General features: G+C 42.9%; 1 pseudogene; it reads right to left on the reverse strand.

Moving 5' to 3' along the window:
- Nucleotides 1-999: 999 nt before the first annotated feature.
- On the reverse strand, nt 1000-1117 carry LOC124617136 (annotated as a pseudogene).
- Nucleotides 1118-17997: the final 16880 nt, after the last annotated feature.

Consider the following 17997-nt stretch of genomic DNA (forward strand, 5'->3'; position numbering starts at 1 on the left):
CAATACATGAAAACGCATGATGACCGCGACGTTCCCTCAACCACTATCAGCCAAGTCCTGAAGCGAAAACCGGTAGTCTCCACACGATGAAGTCAGGAGTAGCAACGCTGTGCCTCTCCAAAACGGTGGAAGAGTGCGACCCCTTATCAGATCCCTACAGTACTCGTCGATGATGGTCATCCTGTTTGGTGCAGAACCACGCTTCCCGATCATGGCACCACAGCCGTTTGTGTTGTGATGATAACGGCAGCCTACGCATGGGACCGTAATTCCCTAGTGACGCTGTTCTAGTTTCCGTCTAGTGGTATGGGATAACATAGAATATTGCTTGGCGCACAATACTGCAATCCACCCTTGTGGTGGTCATTCGCGGTCGACCGGAAAACAGATGACGAACATTATTCCTGCCCTCACGGTCCACGCAGTCCAACATCGGGCGAATATCGCATCCGAAAGCACCACAAATATGGATGATGTAGGATTCGACCAACTGGCCAAATGAAGACACAAAATGAGGCCCACTCCAAACCCTGTCAGATGCTAATAACGCTGTCTCCCATGATAAAGCACTATCTTTGTTTGCTTCGCAGAGATTATTCAACACATGAGACTGTTCACGATCCTTTATATAACCTGATATCCTAAACTACTCAGTGGCTCTTCTATCTGTAACGGGTGCGTACGTTTACGAAGTTACGTTAGCATCAGACCATGTCTTCTGTGTGCTTCGCCTATATAATTTTGGGAGCAGATCGAGAAGAGTACAAACAGACTCCTAAACTAAAACTAAACTCCTCCCGAATAGGCAATGAAGGCACAACGGTACCGACCGGCCGCCGTGTCATCCTCAGCCTACAGGCGTCCCTGGATGCGGATATGGAGGGGCTTGTGGTCAGCACACTGCTCTCCCGGCCGTATATCAGTTTCCGAGACCGGAGCTACTACTTTTTAATCAAGTAGCTCCTCAGTTTGCCTCAGAAGGGCTGAGTGCACCCCGCTTGCCAACAGCGCTCGGCAGACCGGATGGTCACCCATCCTAGTGCTAACCCAGCCCGACAGCGCTCAACTTCGGTGATCTGACGGGAACCGGTGTTATTACTGCGGCAAAGCCGTTGGCACAAATAGACTCCTACCCCCTCTCTAAATAGTGTCGGCTCTGGTTATGTAACAAAATCTGACAATAAAACCAAGAAAGGACAAGTATTCATCAAGAACAAAATTTTGCAGTGGTGAAATGGACAGACTACAGTTACTGAAGTGTACATCGTACCGAACTTTTACGTCATCGTCTGTCGATTTGGTCCGTTAAGATAATAAATTCATTATGGTCGTTATCAGTGGCACGACAGCCCTTCGTGAGTTTTGATCTTCTGTAAAAGATTATTTCTTTCTATCCAGTTTAATGCTAAATTCCTCCAGTTCTGTATACCAGTTATTCTTATGGTCTCTCTGAAATCTTCCTGCCATCGTAGCTCTGTTCTTCCAGACTTCATGGTTCCTTCAGACACTGTGTTGAATATTGTCACAATCATTCAGTCTTTTGTTCTTACAATATGTCTTGCCATTTTGGTCTTTCACAATGTCTGGTTCATGATGTAGTTTATATAGTTCATAACTATCTTCCACAAAACACCATTTTCTTCCACGGGTCCTTATTCCACGGTACTTAATAGAGAAAGGCTCATCAGAAACAGAGAGAGAGACAGAGAGAGAGAGAGAGAGAGATAGGTCACTGTTTAGTGGTGCTGCCAGCGCTGGAGTCGAGGCAATTTTCACCTCAAACTAATTTCTTTCTCCCATTTTATTTTTGTCCTTTAGCTTTCGGCCAGTATTCGTGTCACAAAAGGGAAAGCATAAGCTTGACAGCGGCAGATAAACGTGAAAATGCGCTCGTCCGCGCGAAATCCTTTGCCACTATCCTCCCCTCCTACGCCAGACCAAAATACGTTTCATCAGATGGCGCCGGATGGGACGCGAGCTCTGAGTTATTATCTGCAACCCCACAACGTAATGCTTGACGATACGGCATGCAAAACAACACGGGTGTCCCGCACGCAAGATAAGCAACCGGCGTAAAATGCCCCTGCCGACGTGCACTAACTCTCCCGCGTACACCCCTTCACGGAAAATTCGTCTGAGTTATTATATCCAATTTCGCAAACGAAATATTTAAACACCAGCGCATCAGTTATTTTGGGAGCATTTTTCTCCTACCTAGGTGCGGCACCTGGTGCAGTTTAAAACATGCGGCCATAAAGAGGAATTAGAAGCAAACGTTTAAATTTTTCCCCTGCAGCTGCACGGGCTCTGCTGCAGGTTCGTTGCTGACAGTGTGCCGAAATACCGGCGTGATAAGTGAGGCGTGACCCGCTAACGATTCTGTCACCACTTTACCGGCGTCGAGGAGCAGGCTGTGAGTTTCTGCCGTGTTTGTAAGCGCGATAAATGACAAACTTCAGCGTCGATTATATTTAATTTATTTATGGTGTTGCATGCAAATGTTCTCATTATCATATGTTGCAGCATTAACTTTTCACTACATTACGTAATTGTTATGCAGTTACAATTTCTTTTTTTAAATTTATTTATATATTACAAAAGCATGTTCTACAAAGCATACGAGTGACGTTCAATAGGTAATGAAATGCATATTTTTTCCTGGAAGCAGGTTGGTTTTATTCAAGATTCAGATACGCCATATTATTCCCACTCTTTTTTCTAAAAAACCCCATTTTGCAATATAATCTCCTTTCAATGTGACGTCCTTACGCCGCCATACTGGAAGCGTCTGTACCACTCCACTTGTTGAGTTCGGATCCAGGGTCTTGCTACATCAATAACCTATCCGACATCCTCGTACTGCTGCCTGCGGAGTGCATCCTTCATGGCGCTAAACAGATGGAAGTCGGAAAGTGCGAGATCAGGATGTAGGGGTGATAAAGAAGAACAGTCCAATTCAGCTTTGTGAGCTCCCGTCGGGTGCACAGCACCGTCGACAGAGACGTTGTAAACTCATCCCTCCTTCCTAATTGTCCACAATAAGCGAAGTCTTTTATGAAAAATTTGAGAGGAGCGAAGATTGAAATAAACTTCCTAGTTTACTTAGCTTTTCGTGTAGAGTTCGCTCCAGTTAGTCTTGTGTATGGGTCTGATTCCTAAGCTGAAATTCTCACATTGTAGGTCATCATAGTTGAATGATCTAAATAAATCTGAAGATTGTTGTTGCAGAATTTTTGTTGTTACGTTATTACATTTTGTCACATTCGTCAAGTCTTTTGAGTTTTCACGTTAACAAAGCCCAAATTACATTGTTCGTCCAAAATACAAAAATACGTCCGATCACATCAGAGGCATCCTTACTACTACTTCACTCTGCGGTAGTATCCATATTCCTAAGGGTACAAAATTTTTCTTGACAAGAATTTCTATTAATTTCGATTGTTATTTCATAAATGAATCCAGAAATGAACATTGTAAACAGTACTAGATTGCGTAATTAATAATATAAATTTTAAGTGTGTCAAATTACTCATAATTTCAAATATTTCTAAAAAAATCATTTTTACTGTACATCCAGAGATAGTACTTACCGATTGCAACACTGAAAATAACGCAATTCCTTTTGAAATATTTTAGGCTGAAATGCAACATATTGTGTATAAAATTACATGAAAATTTTCTGAAAAGCTGCTCAGTAAAATTCGAAAAATAATACTGGTATCGACAACTACTGTTGAGAATAAGTAATGCAAGAGGAAGATGTCCAGCTACAACGTCCAGTTGAGCAGCGAGGTGTTTGATTGAGATCTGTCGATCACCTGGAATGACAGTGTCCACACGTTCCAACACTGCAGGAGTCCCAGCTATGTGCGGCCGGCTGTTAAGTGGGAGATGGGACAGGTTTGCGCGACCTTATTGTCATGACGACAGAGACGCCTCGCCCAACGACCCACTTTGCTTCTCGTCACTGCAAGGTCTCCATAGACATTCTGCAAGCGGCTATAAATATCTGCGAGGCTCCGGTTTCCTGTGAAAAAAAAGACTTAATGACAGCCCTCTGCTTGGAATACACCTCCATTACAGACGCCATTTTGAATGTTGTCAATAGCGCCGCCACCTATAGGGACTACATGAAACAGTATGGATTAAAGGGTGAATATTCCACGATGTCACACAACAAATCCGCATGTTTTTCAACGGAATCTATCTGAGAAAAAAATGTATTGCATTGCTTATGGAGCACCCCTTGTACTGTTGTGGAGACAGAGTATAGAATAGTCTGCTCTCCAGAAGCGGTTGTACGTCGTATCTTCTCGTTACGTAATCAAACTTTCACCAATAGACCGTTGCCTGCTAAATGCGTCAGTTACTTGGAGCGCTAAACTTCTGAATCTCAGCAAGCAGTTCTCCTTGGTGAAGAGAGTTTCTGTGTATGTTCATCGTGTGAAATATTACTGGTACATGGTAGCGTAGGATTTGAATGGAGCGGGATTTCGGCTGGGAGCTGTGCGGGTGTGGGATCTGTTTTACAAAGAATTTATTAAACACAAAATATCTATCTGACTAGACACAAAAGATAACAAAACATAAAATTTACAGCCCATTGTAATTCCTGCACGCGGGGCTCAACAAGAGAATAACAACCTAAAATTCCTCTAGCACATTGACAACAAAATTTAAAAGACTTCGCCTCACCATATAGAATCGGGCCAACAATAATAATAGTTTTAAGAGGGTCGTTCAATAAGTAATGCACAACATTTGTTCCCAGAGCATGTTTATTGACAAGAGTCAGAATTTGGTGACAATATACATCAGTATGTCGTGTCCATGTCCTATTTTTCTACGTAGTCTTCATCACTTTCTGTGGCCGTACGCCAACGTTGTGGAAGAACATGTATTCCCTGCTGGTAAAAGCTCTTGTCCCGTTGGCGTAGCCATGTTTTCACTGCATGACTGTCACTCTCGTCTTCTTCGGAGTGCGTTCCCCATAGAGAATCTTCAAGAGGCCCAAAGAAGTCCGAGGGTGCCAGGTCTGGACTGTAGGGTGGATGAGGCAAGGATGTCCAACCCAATTTGGCGATGTGTATGCCTCGGAATTGATGGTTGACCCTCTTGGCATCCCGTCCACGAGAATGTCGCATCACAATCCCAGAAGACTGTCATCATGACTTTTCCGGTAGAGGAGATTGTCTTGAATTACTTTTTTTGTGGTGAATGAGGATGATGCCATACCATGGACTCCCTTTTGTTTCCGGCGCAAAATAGTGAGTCCAGCTTTCGTCCCCATAACGATCCGTGACAGAAAGGCCTCTCCGTCGGTCTTTGCGCTCCAGAGATCCAGATGAAATTGCCTTTCTTTGAATCTTGTGGTCGGCTGTGAGCATTCGTGGAACCCATCGTGAGCACCTCTTTGAACATCCGAGAGGTACACTGCCAATGTTGAGCGACGAGGGCCAATTGTCGAGTTGTGATGCGCCGGCCGTCACGAATAATGGCATCCGCACGATCCAGCATGTCTGGAACAATGGCTGTGATAATACGTTCCAAGAGTGGCTGATCATGGAGCTCTGTTTCTGCATTTCCTGAGGCTGTAACTTTCTTTCTCCATCGCCCAGCTGCACTCCTATCAACTGCAGCATCGCCATACAGAGCACACAAATGTTTATCGAATTTCACCACGGCTTCTTTTTTTGAACACAGGAATTCAATAACAGCACGCTGCTTGTAACGTGAGACGTATGTAGACGCCATTTTGACGCTATACTACTGGCACTGCTAACTGCCAGAACGGTTCGTAACTTCACCAGTGCACAGAAAAATTGTGAAGCATCAACAAGGACGTTTGTTGAGGTATATTAGTGGCTTTTTTAAAAAATGTGGAGCATTACTTATTGAACGACCCACGTATAATGTCTGGCCCTGACCACAGGCAAGAAACCACATTAAAATTGCTTTTGCAACTATCCGCGGGACAGCAAAGCAGAAGGCAACGCACTGACTTCAGTACGGCTACTTGCACTTTTTTTTTGGCCATCAGTCTACTGACTGGTTTGATGCGGCCCGCCACGAATTCCTTTCCTGTGCTAACCTCTTCATCTCAGAGTAGCACTCGCAACCTACGTCCTCAATTATTTGCTTGACGTATTCTAATCTCTGTCTTCCTCTACAGTTTTTGCCCTCTACAGCTCCCTCTAGTACCATGGAAGTCATTCCCTCATGTCTTAGCAGATGTCCTATCATCCTGTCCCTTCTCCTTATCAGTGTTTTCCACATATTTCTTTCCTCTCCGATTCTGCGTAGAACCTCCTCATTCCTTACCTTACCAGTCCACCTAATTTTCAACATTCGTCTATAGCACCACATCTCAAATGCTTCGATTCTCTTCTGTTCCGGTTTTCCCACAGTCCATGTTTCACTACCATACAATGCTGTACTCCAGACGTACATCCTCAGAAATTTCTTCCTCAAATTAAGGCCGGTATTTGATATTAGTAGACTTCTCTTGGCCAGAAATGCCTTTTTTGCCATAGCGAGTCTGCTTTTGATGTCCTCCTTGCTCCGTCCGTCATTGGTTATTTTACTGCCTAGGTAGCAGAATTCGTTAACTTCATTGACTTCGTGACCATCAATCCTGATGTTAAGTTTCTCGCTGTTCTCATTTCTACTACTTCTCATTACCTTCGTCTTTCTCCGATTTACTCTCAAACCATACTGTGTACTCATTAGACTGTTCATTCCGTTCAGCACATCATTTAATTCTTCTTCACTTTTACTCAGGATAGCAATGTCATCAGTGAATCGTGTCATTGATATCCTTTCACCTTGTATTTTAATTCCACTCCTGAACCTTTCTTTTATTTCCATCATTGCTTCCTCGATGTACAGATTGAAGAGTAGGGGTGAAAGGCTACAGCCTTGTCTTACACCCTTCTTAATACGAGCACTTCGTTCTTGATCGTCCACTCTTATTATTCCCTCTTGGTTGTTGTACATATTGAATATGACCCGTCTCTCCCTGTAGCTTATCCCTACTTTTTTCAGAATCTCGAACAGCTTGGACCATTTTATATTGTCAAACGCTTTTTCCAGATCGACAAATCCTATGAAAGTGTCTTGATTTTTCTTTAACCTTGCTTCCATTATTAGCCGTAACGTCAGAATTGCCTCTCTCGTCCCTTTACTTTTCCTAAAGTCAAACTGATCGTCACCTAGCGCATTCTCTATTTTCTTTTCCATTCTTCTGTATATTATTCTTGTAAGCAGCTTCGATGCATGAGCTGTTAAGCTGATTGTGCGATAATTCTCGCATTTGTCAGCTCTTGCCGTCTTCGGAATTGTGTGGATGATGCTTTTCCGAAAGTCAGATGGTATATCGCCAGACATATATTCTACACATCAACGTGAATAGTCGTTTTGTTGCCACTTCCCCCAATGATTTTAGAAATTCTGATGGAATGTTATCTATCCCTTCTGCCTTATTTGACCGTAAGTCCTCCAAAGCTCTTTTAAATTCCGATTCTAACACTGGATCCCCTATCTCTTGTAAATCGACTCCTGTTTCTTCTCCTATCACATCAGACAAATCTTCACCCTCATAGAGGCTTTCGATGTATTCTTTCCACCTATCTGCTCTCTCCTCTGCATTTAACAGTGGAATTCCCATTGCACTCTTAATGTTACCACCGTTGCTTTTAATGTCACGAAAGGTTGTTTTGACTTTCCTGTATGCTGAGTCTGTCATTCCGACAATCATATCTTTTTCGATGTCATCACATTTTTCCTGCAGCCATTTCGTCTTAGCTTCCCTGCACTTCCTATTTATTTCATTCCTCAGCGACTTGTATTTCTGTATTCCTGATTTTCCCGGAACATGTTTGTACTTCCTCCTTTCATCAATCAACTGAAGTATTTCTTCTGTTACCCATGGTTTCTTCGCAGCTACCTTCTTTGCACCTATGTTTTCCTTCCCAACTTCTGTGATGGCCCTTTTTAGAGATGTCCATTCCTCTTCAACTGTACTGCCTACTGCGCTATTCCTTATTGCTGTATCTATAGCGTTAGAGAACTTCAAACGTATCTCGTCATTCCTTAGTATTTCCGTATCCCACTTCCTTGCGTATTGATTCTTCCTGACTAATGTCTTGAACTTCAGCCTACTCTTCATCACTACTATATTGTGATCTGAGTCTATATCTGTTCCTGGGTACGCCTTACAACCCAGTATCTGATTTCGGAATCTCTGTCTGACCATGATGTAATCTAATTGAAATCTTCGCGTATGTCCCGGCCTTTTCCAAGTATACCTCCTCCTCTTGTGATTCTTGAACAGGGTATTCGCTATTACTAGCTGAAACTTGTTACAGAACTCAATTAGTCTTTCTCCTCTTTCATTCCTTACCCCAAACCCATATTCTCCAGTAACCTTTTCTTCTACTCTTTCCCCTACAACTGCATTCCAGTCGCCCATGACTATTAGATTTTCGTCCCCCTTTACATACTGCATTACCCTTTCAATATCCTCATACACTTTCTCTATCTGTTCATCTTCAGCTTGAGACGTCGGCATGTATACCTCAACTATCGTTGTCGGTGTTGGTCTGCTGTCGATTCTGATTAGAACAACCCGGTCACTGACCTGTTCACAGTAACACACCCTCTGCCCTACCTTCCTATTCATAACGAATCCTACACCGTTTTACCATTTTCTGTTGCTGTTGATACTACCTGATACTCATCTGACCAGAAATCCTTGTCTTCCTTCCACTTCACTTCACTGACCCCTACTATATCTAGATTGAGCCTTTGCATTTCCCTTTTCAGATTTTCTAGTTTCCCTACCACGTTCAAGCTTCTGGCAATCCACACCCCGACTCGTAGAACGTTATCCTTTCGTTGATTGTTCAATCTTTTTCTCGTGGTAGCCTCCCCCTTGGCAGTCCCCTCTCGGAGATCCGAATGGGGGACTATTCCGGAATCTTTTGCCAATGGAGAGATCATCATGACACTTCCTCAATTACAGGCCACATGTCCTGTGGATACACGTTACGTGTCTTTAATGCAGTGGTTTCCCTTGCCTTCTGCATCCTCATGTCGTTGATCATTGCTGATTCTTCCGCCTTTAGGGGCAATTTCCCACCCCTAGGACAAGAGAGTGCCCTGAACCTCTATCCGCTCCTGCGCCCTCTTTGCCAAGGCCGTTGACAGAATGACGCCGACTTCTTATGCCGGTAGTCTTCGGCCGCCAATGCTGATTATTTATCAAAATTTAGGCCGTGGTGGGGATCGAACCCGGGACCGAGGACGTTTTGATTATGAAGCAAAGACGCTACCCCCTTTTTTTTCAGTTTTAAACTATTTATATGCTAAATATGTCTAATACAGTAATAATGGTAAAACAAACTTTAAAAGTGGTTACAGTATAAACTTTGCTCAAGATAACTGAGATTATTCTAGGTGCAAATTATTGTCACCCAATCAGTGGGTTTGTCTACTAAGTTGAATTCACTGTTTAATTTTTAAACTGTCCATTGAATAAAAAATATAGCATATTTAATACCAGTTTTCTTGACTATGAACCAGTTTAAATACAATCCAATTAAACACATACAATAACACAAAAAAAAAAGTTCCGGAAGCAAGGTTAAAGTAAATAATAATAAGGAACCAAGTGACTTTTATTTTTCTTCTGTTCGTTCTCGTTCAAGGTGTTGTAGTGGTTCCACATATTTAACCAACACCCATTCTTTCAAAAATGATCTTCAGCATGTTGCCATAGTGCTTCTTGTGGTTGCGATGCGTGCTGATTTTTGCATATTCACACTTCATGTAAACGCGGAATTCTATCTCGTTGTCCGACCCAAGTGTGTGGATGACATAACTAACATATTTTCCCAGTAACCAGCTAATGGCGTTGGTTTTTAATTTCGGAAAGTATGTCATGTCCGGTCTCAGGAGGAGCGACGGCGTTATATATTGCGTAGAGGATCTGGTGAGAAAGGCGATTTGTTGCCTGATCCAATTCCAGTTATGCACATTGCCACCACAGGTGAATCTGTGGCTGAGTGTATCCACCAGAATGCATTTTCCACAAAGGTGTGTCTGGTTTAAACCGATCCCATATAGTCTCTCGTTGGTGCTGATGACATTATTAACTGTTTTGTACCATGCGGAAATAGCGTCTGTAGATAGCCCGGCATAGTTGATGTTCCGCCATACAGCTTTCCAGTCACAATTAGGGAATTTCGTTTCAATTTTGTTTCTACCCTCATTTAACTTCCTTTCAAGTATGATGTCGCGCGCTGTGATACGTGTGTTGCTTCTGATTTCGTCACTAAGATAACTTGCTTCGAGGAAAAAGTTCCTCACATACTGCAGACGGGCATTAATCCTTCGCACGTCAATCGGTGCTTGCAGGCTATGGGGTGTCACAGCCTCAAAGAGCTTTGCGGTTATACATTGTGGAAGTTCTCTGAGTATATGGAAAGTCCGTTTGAGGAACAGAGCAGACGCTTTATTGCCAATATGCACCAAACCGAGGCCCCCGTTTCTGACATCCAGTATAACCGTAGTCGCACCAACCCTGAATATGTCTCCTCTCCATAAATAATTGGTAACAGTGGACATGATCCCTTTCGCTACTAGTTTAGGGATTGGAAATACCTGCGCAGTGAAATACGCTTTAGACAAAACGCAGGAGTTGATGAATCTGACTTTTTGCACCAGGTCCATAGTTCGATGGATGTTCTCCATTACAGCACCATGAACTTTCCTCCTAGTTTCCGTCCAGTTAAAAGCAGCCATCCGCATCGGACATGCCATTAAGGTGATTCCCAAAGTTTTATGTTTGTTGTCTTGTTTTGCCCATGCCAGTCGAAGGTGATCTAGGCCCCGTAGATTCAATATTTGACTTTTGTTTTCATTTACTGTCGCTCCCGACGCTAGACAATATCTTTGGATTTCTCTTTCCAGTGTAACTGTCTCCTCCTTATTCCTTATTACAACGCCCACGTCATCAGCATAAGCTCGTATGACAGTTTTCTCACCACTCAATGTTATGCCTGTTAATCTTTCGTGGACAGTGCGGAGGAAGGGCTCTAAAGATACTGAAAATAAAAACATTGATAAGGGACTGCCCTGTGGAACCCCTCGCCTTATCTGTATGGGTTTAGATGTTTGGCCATTGATTGCTATTTTCGCATTTACACCTGTTGCAATATTCCTTAGCATTCACAATCTGGGGGTGGAAAGCCATTCTTCACAGCGTCGCAAAGAGGTATCTATGACTAACGCGGTCAAAAGCTTTGTTGAAATCTATAAAGATTAAAGCACATTTTATGCTTGTCACTGAGGTAATTGCAATGACGTCTCTGTATGCAGATAGACTTTCGAATATCGTTCTGGTCGGAGAGCAAGATTGGTGATGACTCAATATTTTGTTGGAAAAGGCAGAGAGTCTTTTGTTGATAATACGCGAAATTATTTTGTAATCAGAATTTAGTAGCGAAAGAGGCCGAAAATTGTTTAAGTTGGTTTTGCCTTTACTCTTAGGAATCAGTACTATTTTACTTTCCTTAAACTCTGCAGGGACCGGTTTTCCGTTCAGGACCTCATTTGCCATGGAAGTGATCTTGTCCCCAATTATAGACCAGTAGCGGGCATAAAACTCCACAGGGAGGCCATCAAGTCCCGGAGATTTGTTGAGAGGTGAGTTACGCACTGCCTCATGCGCTTCATCTTTAGTAATAGGTGACAGGATGTCAGCGTTGTCTGTTCCCGACAATTGTGGACCTAAAATAGTGAGAAAATCCTCGAGAGCTGCATCTTCCACTGTGGTAGGGGCATATAAGGTTTCATAGTACCTGTGGACTTCGTCCAGTATTTGTTTCTGGCATGTGAGCCTCGTACCAGTATGCGTCTGGACTTCATCAATTAAAGTTTGACGTCTGTTTTTAGCATGCCGCACCAAGTGATACAGAGAAGCTGTTTCATCTGCTACGGCTGATGTGGCTTTCGATTTAATTTTGAGTCCCTCCATCTGTTGCCGTTTAATGCTTAATAACTTGGCTTTTATTTTTTTGATATCATTTAGACGAATTACGTCATCATGGGCCTGTTGATATAAGTCTCTTAAAACTTTATAATAAAACTCCATTGTATTCCTCAACTCCCTGTGCCTGGCTGCACTATACTGCATGACAACTTTCCGCAGCCTTGGTTTACCCCTCCTTGTCCACCAGTCTATGACTGTTGGGTGCTTGTCTACTGTGCGGAGGCACATAGTCCACGCAAACCTTATTTCCTGTTCCAGTTCTTCGTCAGTTAAAACAGAGATATTTAAGTTCCATTGGCCTCTGAATCGACGGGTTGGTTGTACACTTAGATTAAAGCAAGTTAAAAGTGTACTGTGATCGCTAAAATACACTGGAATAGTCTCAACGTTTAATAAATAATTTTGCAAATTTGGTGACACGTAAATTCTATCTAGTCTGCTGCGGGAGTGGCTGGTTATATACGTGAACCCGACTGACGTCGGGTGCTGAAGTTCCCACACATCCTTAAGGTGTAGATCACTTACTAATTTTTTTAACTGTGGCGAGTAGTTGAAGTTGGGTTGTTGATCTTTCTGGTTTAAAACACAGTTAAAATCTCCACCTAGTATAAGAGAACACGGATTTTTCCTCAATAAATAAATCAGTTCATCTTGAAAAAACTTCGCACGATCCAATTTGTGGGAAGTTCCTGATGGGGCGTAAAGGTTAATCACTGTCACATCGAAAAGTTTTATGCCTATGGCTCTTCCTGATTCTAGTCGTTCGATTTCAGTCACCGGAATGCCTTCCCTTATAAGAATGGCTGTACCGATATTGGCTTCCGTAGAAACATTAACAATTTCAAAAAAGCCTGGGATCCGAAATTCCGTTATCGCAACTTCTTGTAGCAACGCGATATCTGTTCCGGACTGGTACAAGAATTCCTTTAGTGCTGCCAATTTCAAGGGTGACTGTATTTTATTAATGTTAATAGTAGTAATGCTATAAGCTTGCAGCACAGACATACCGGAAGAAGCTATTTGGGATGAGGTTCGGTATGATTATAGCAGCAAACGTGCTTCCCTACAAGGCACGATCTTTACAAGCTGTGTGCCCATTACATGTACTAACTGCCTAGAAAATTTGCACTGCTTTTAAACAAATAGCTTGAGAAGAAAAGTATCCTGAAATCCTGACAATGCATTGCTATAAGTCACTGTGGCCATTCTCTTTCTCCTCGTCAGTGTTGGACCTGATGACTTCATATTTGATATTCTTTTTCTTGATGTCTTTCTTCTCTGGTGTGACTTTCGCTTGATGACGCGTGGCAGCAAGGCCCGGTGTCTGTCGCAGCCGCCGGCGGTGGCTAAATGGGGCAACGGCCGTGGCTTGCGAGTCGTCAATGTTTGGTTCCCGCGTGGTGTCTGTTGTGTTGTTTTGCTGGCGAGGCGGTGATGCTTGTGTATTTCCTCCTTCGGCGCGGCGTTGCGCTTCGGAGTCAGCAGGATCTTTACCTGGTACCTGGTACTTCCTCGTACGGTTCGCACTGTATGGGTTGTGCACTTGATGCGGTTATTTCAGCCGTGACCTCAGACTCAGGGTCACATTTCCGTGAAAAATCACCACCCGCTGCGTCACTATCTGTTCGTGGCGGTGTAAGTCCTTGTGCGGAAGTGGGAGCCACATCGACCTTGATTCCATCTCCTTTTTCCACTTCCAACAGATCTTCAGGACTGGGCTTCGGCCTCCTGGCAACGGGTGTTTCACAGGAAGAGTCCTCATCAACATTTCTTTCAGTGTCCTCTAGAGGACGCTTTTTTGTGGGAATCTCGCTGTCACGGGACGGAATTTCAGCAGTTAATGCAGGTTTTAAAGACGGAAAGTCATTAACATTAAGTGCAACATTTTTAGAGGTAGTAACAGGGCTAAGCAGGGATGGCTAGAGGACAAATGTAAGGATGTAGAGGCCTATCTCACTAGGGGTAAGATAGATACCGCCTACAGGAAAATTAAAGAGACCTTTGGAGATAAGAGAACGACTTGTATGAATATCAAGACCTCAGATGGAAACCCAGTTCTAAGCAAAGAAGGGAAAGCAGAAAGGTGGAAGGAGTATATAGAGGGTCTATACAAGGGCGATGTACTTGAGGACAATATTATGGAAATGGAAGATGAAGATGAAATGGGAGATATGATACTGCGTGAAGAGTTTGACAGAGCACTGAAAGACCTGAGTCGAAACAAGGCCCCCGGAGTAGACAATATTCCATTGGAACTACTGACGGCCGTGGGAGAGCCAGTCCTGACAAAACTCTACCATCTGGTGAGCAAGATGTATGAAACAGGCGAAATACCCTCAGACTTCAAGAAGAATATAATAATTCCAATCCCAAAGAAAGCAGGTGTTGACAGATGTGAAAATTACCGAACTATCAGCTTAATAAGTCACAGCTGCAAAATACTAACACGAATTCTTTACAGACGAATGGAAAAACTAGTAGAAGCCAACCTCGGGGAAGATCAGTTTGGATTCCGTAGAAACACTGGAACACGTGAGGCAATACTGACCTTACGACTTATCTTAGAAGAAAGATTAAGGAAAGGCAAACCTACGTTTCTAGCATTTGTAGACTTAGAGAAAGCTGTTGACAATGTTGACTGGAATACTCTCTTTCAAATTCTAAAGGTGTCAGGGGTAAAATACAGGGAGCAAAAGGCTATTTACAATTTGTACAGAAACCAGATGGCAGTTATAAGAGTCGAGGGACATGAAAGGGAAGCAGTGGTTGGGAAGGGAGTAAGACAGGGTTGTAGCCTCTCCCCGATGTTGTTCAATCTGTATATTGAGCAAGCAGTAAAGGAAACAAAAGAAAAATTCGGAGTAGGTATTAAAATTCATGGAGAAGAAATAAAAACTTTGAGGTTCGCCGATGACATTGTAATTCTGTCAGAGACAGCAAAGGACTTGGAAGAGCAGTTGAATGGAATGGACAGTGTCTTGAAAGGAGGATATAAGATGAACATCAACAAAAGCAAAACAAGGATAATGGAATGTAGTCTAATTAAGTCGGGTGATGCTGAGGGAATTAGATTAGGAAATGAGGCACTTAAAGTGGTAAAGGAGTTTTGCTATTTGGGGAGCAAAATAACTGATGATGGTCGAAGTAGAGAGGATATAAAATGTAGGCTGGCAATGGCAAGGAAAGCGTTTCTGAAGAAGAGAAATTTGTTAACATCCAGTATAGATTTAAGTGTCAGGAAGTCATTTCTGAAAGTATTCGTATGGAGTGTAGCCATGTATGGAAGTGAAACATGGACGATAAATAGTTTGGACAAGAAGAGAATAGAAGCTTTCGAAATGTGGTGCTACAGAAGAATGCTGAAGATTAGATGGGTAGATCACATAACTAATGAGGAAGTATTGAATAGGATTGGGGAGAAGAGAAGTTTGTGGCACAACTTGACCAGAAGAAGGGATCGGTTGGTAGGACATGTTCTGAGGCATCAAGGGATCACCAATTTAGTATTGGAGGGCAGCGTGGAGGGTAAAAATCGTAGAGGGAGACCAAGAGAAGAATACACTAAGCAGATTCAGAAGGATGTAGGTTGCAGTAGGTACTGGGAGATGAAAAAGCTTGCACAGGATAGAGTAGCATGGAGAGCTGCATCAAACCAGTCTCAGGACTGAAGACCACAACAACAACAACAACAACAGGATCCACGACCGCCGCTGGCTCTGTTGTATTACTGGCTGGCAACAAATCGTTGAGTGTCAATTTTCGGCGTTGCGTAAGGTTATTTGTTAGCACAAATACACGGCGAGGGCAGTCCTGACGGAGGTGACCAGACTCGTTACATACATGACATGTAGGGGTTTGTCCTGAGTACATAACATGCGCCTTGTGCCCGTCAACAAAGATGTGGGAGGGAATGTTTGCTTTCACTTCCATCTCCACGGAGCGAATGCCGTTAAAGGACTGCAGCTTGAAATGCGAAGCCCACCTTTCGTTGACTATTTGCCTGACAACCCCATACTTTGAAAGGACATCTTTAATTTTCGAATTGTCTACTTCTATGGGAATATTCAAAACCCTAACATTCCTAATTACAGACTCGGAATTCCGGAGTTTGACAGTACTTTTAGTACCATCACGGTGTATAAATTCCGTTTCATAACCAAATTTTGCCAGAAAGCGGTCTACACTCGCGGAATCGTTAAACTTTACAAAAATGCAGTATTCATCAGAGTCCAGCTGCATGGTATGAACAGATTCAGAATGAAGGCCAATTACCTCGGTAATCCAGTCGTGTATTTCAAGTGCAGAGGGCTGTACCCGACGGGTGTACTTGTCGAAGGTGAAAATCACGGTGTTTTTTCTCACGGAGTTTGCCATGGTGTTCTGCAGCGAAGAAATCTCGGACAACGCCGAAATCCCAACGGCACTTCGTAGAAAGATGACACGAAAGAAGACCAAATGCTCAATTGATAACGCTTAATTCACGTGCAAAACGTCAATAAACGAGCACAAAACACGAAAACACTGGCGTAAACACTGAACGTTCACGGAGCAAACTTGAGGAGCGTGCGACCGCTGCGGCAGCTAATGCCAGACTGACTAGACCACGGGTGCACTATCACTCTACTAAAAATAGATCCACAATGACTACTACCACTAACTAGTCGTTAAAACAAAGCTACAATTAACTTCTCAGGACTCACTACGCAAGTGTCTCATTACAATTTCCTGCACAATATTGGATACAAAATAGATCTCTTGCATAGGATAAAGAAAGATAATTTCCTGCAAGAAGTCTTAAGCAACATAAGTCACATTTACAGCCCAATAACAACTAGATTACGTTCTGTGTAATGACTTATAGAAAATCAATAACTTTCACGATCCATAAATAAAAAAATCACATTGCTCTCTCCCTTAGACAAGCACCACACAACAACAATAACGCTCCACACTGTACCCACGGATCTTTCGTATGTAATATTGTACGTAGGCTGTTTTGGTTTTTATGTTGGTAACGCCATGTAGCGTTTTGTATGAAAATCACTGACTGTGCTGTGTGCAGTCTGTGGCTGGTTTGCACTGTTGGAATTTTTGCTATTGTAGTGTTGGGAAGTTGGATGTGAACAGTGCGTAGCATTGCGCAGTTGGAGGTGAGCCGCCAGCAGTGGTGGATGTGGGAAGAGAGATGGCAGAGTTTTGAGAGCGGACGATCTGGACGTTTGTCCTCAGAAAAACGAAATTTGTAAGACTGGATGTCATGAACTGATATATATATTATGACTTTTGAACACTGTTTAGGTAAATACATTGTTTGTTCTCTATCAAAATATTTCCTTTGCTAACTAGGCCTATCAGTAGTTAGTGCCTTCAGTAGTTAGAATCCTTTATTTAGCTGGCAGTATTGATGCTTTCTCTGTTGCAGTCGTTCGAGTAACGAAGGTTTCTGTGAGGTAAGTGAGTGATTCATGAAAGGTATAGGTTATTGTTAGTCAGGGCCATTCTTTTGTTGGGATTATTGAAAGTCAGATTGCGTTGCGCTAAAAATATTGTGAGTCAGTTTAGTGATGATCAGAATAAGTAAAGAGAGAAATTTCTGAGTACGTTCAGTTTTCCTCAGCTGTTTGAAAATCAAATAACGTGAAGGGTTTACCAGCACAGTTATTCATAAATTTTTCTAAGGGAAGATTACAATATCAGACGCATTCAAAGCACAGTCTTCGCTCTTCACTGTACATTATAATGTATCAGTTGAGCGACGAAATACTGCTGTCAGCCCTAAAACACCAATTTAGTGATCCTCATGTACTGTGGAAGCCCCTGTTCGCATCTCCAATGGAATCGGCAACCCTTGCCGTTGTTTGCATCCACTGTTCCGCACAGTGGCCACACCTTGCTCTGATCGATAGTGGGGTGCTTTAGACAGATCCTGGGCGTAACAGCTTGCA

Source organism: Schistocerca americana, chromosome 5, assembly GCF_021461395.2.
Source record: "Schistocerca americana isolate TAMUIC-IGC-003095 chromosome 5, iqSchAmer2.1, whole genome shotgun sequence".
Classification (NCBI taxonomy): Eukaryota; Metazoa; Arthropoda; class Insecta; order Orthoptera; family Acrididae; genus Schistocerca; species Schistocerca americana.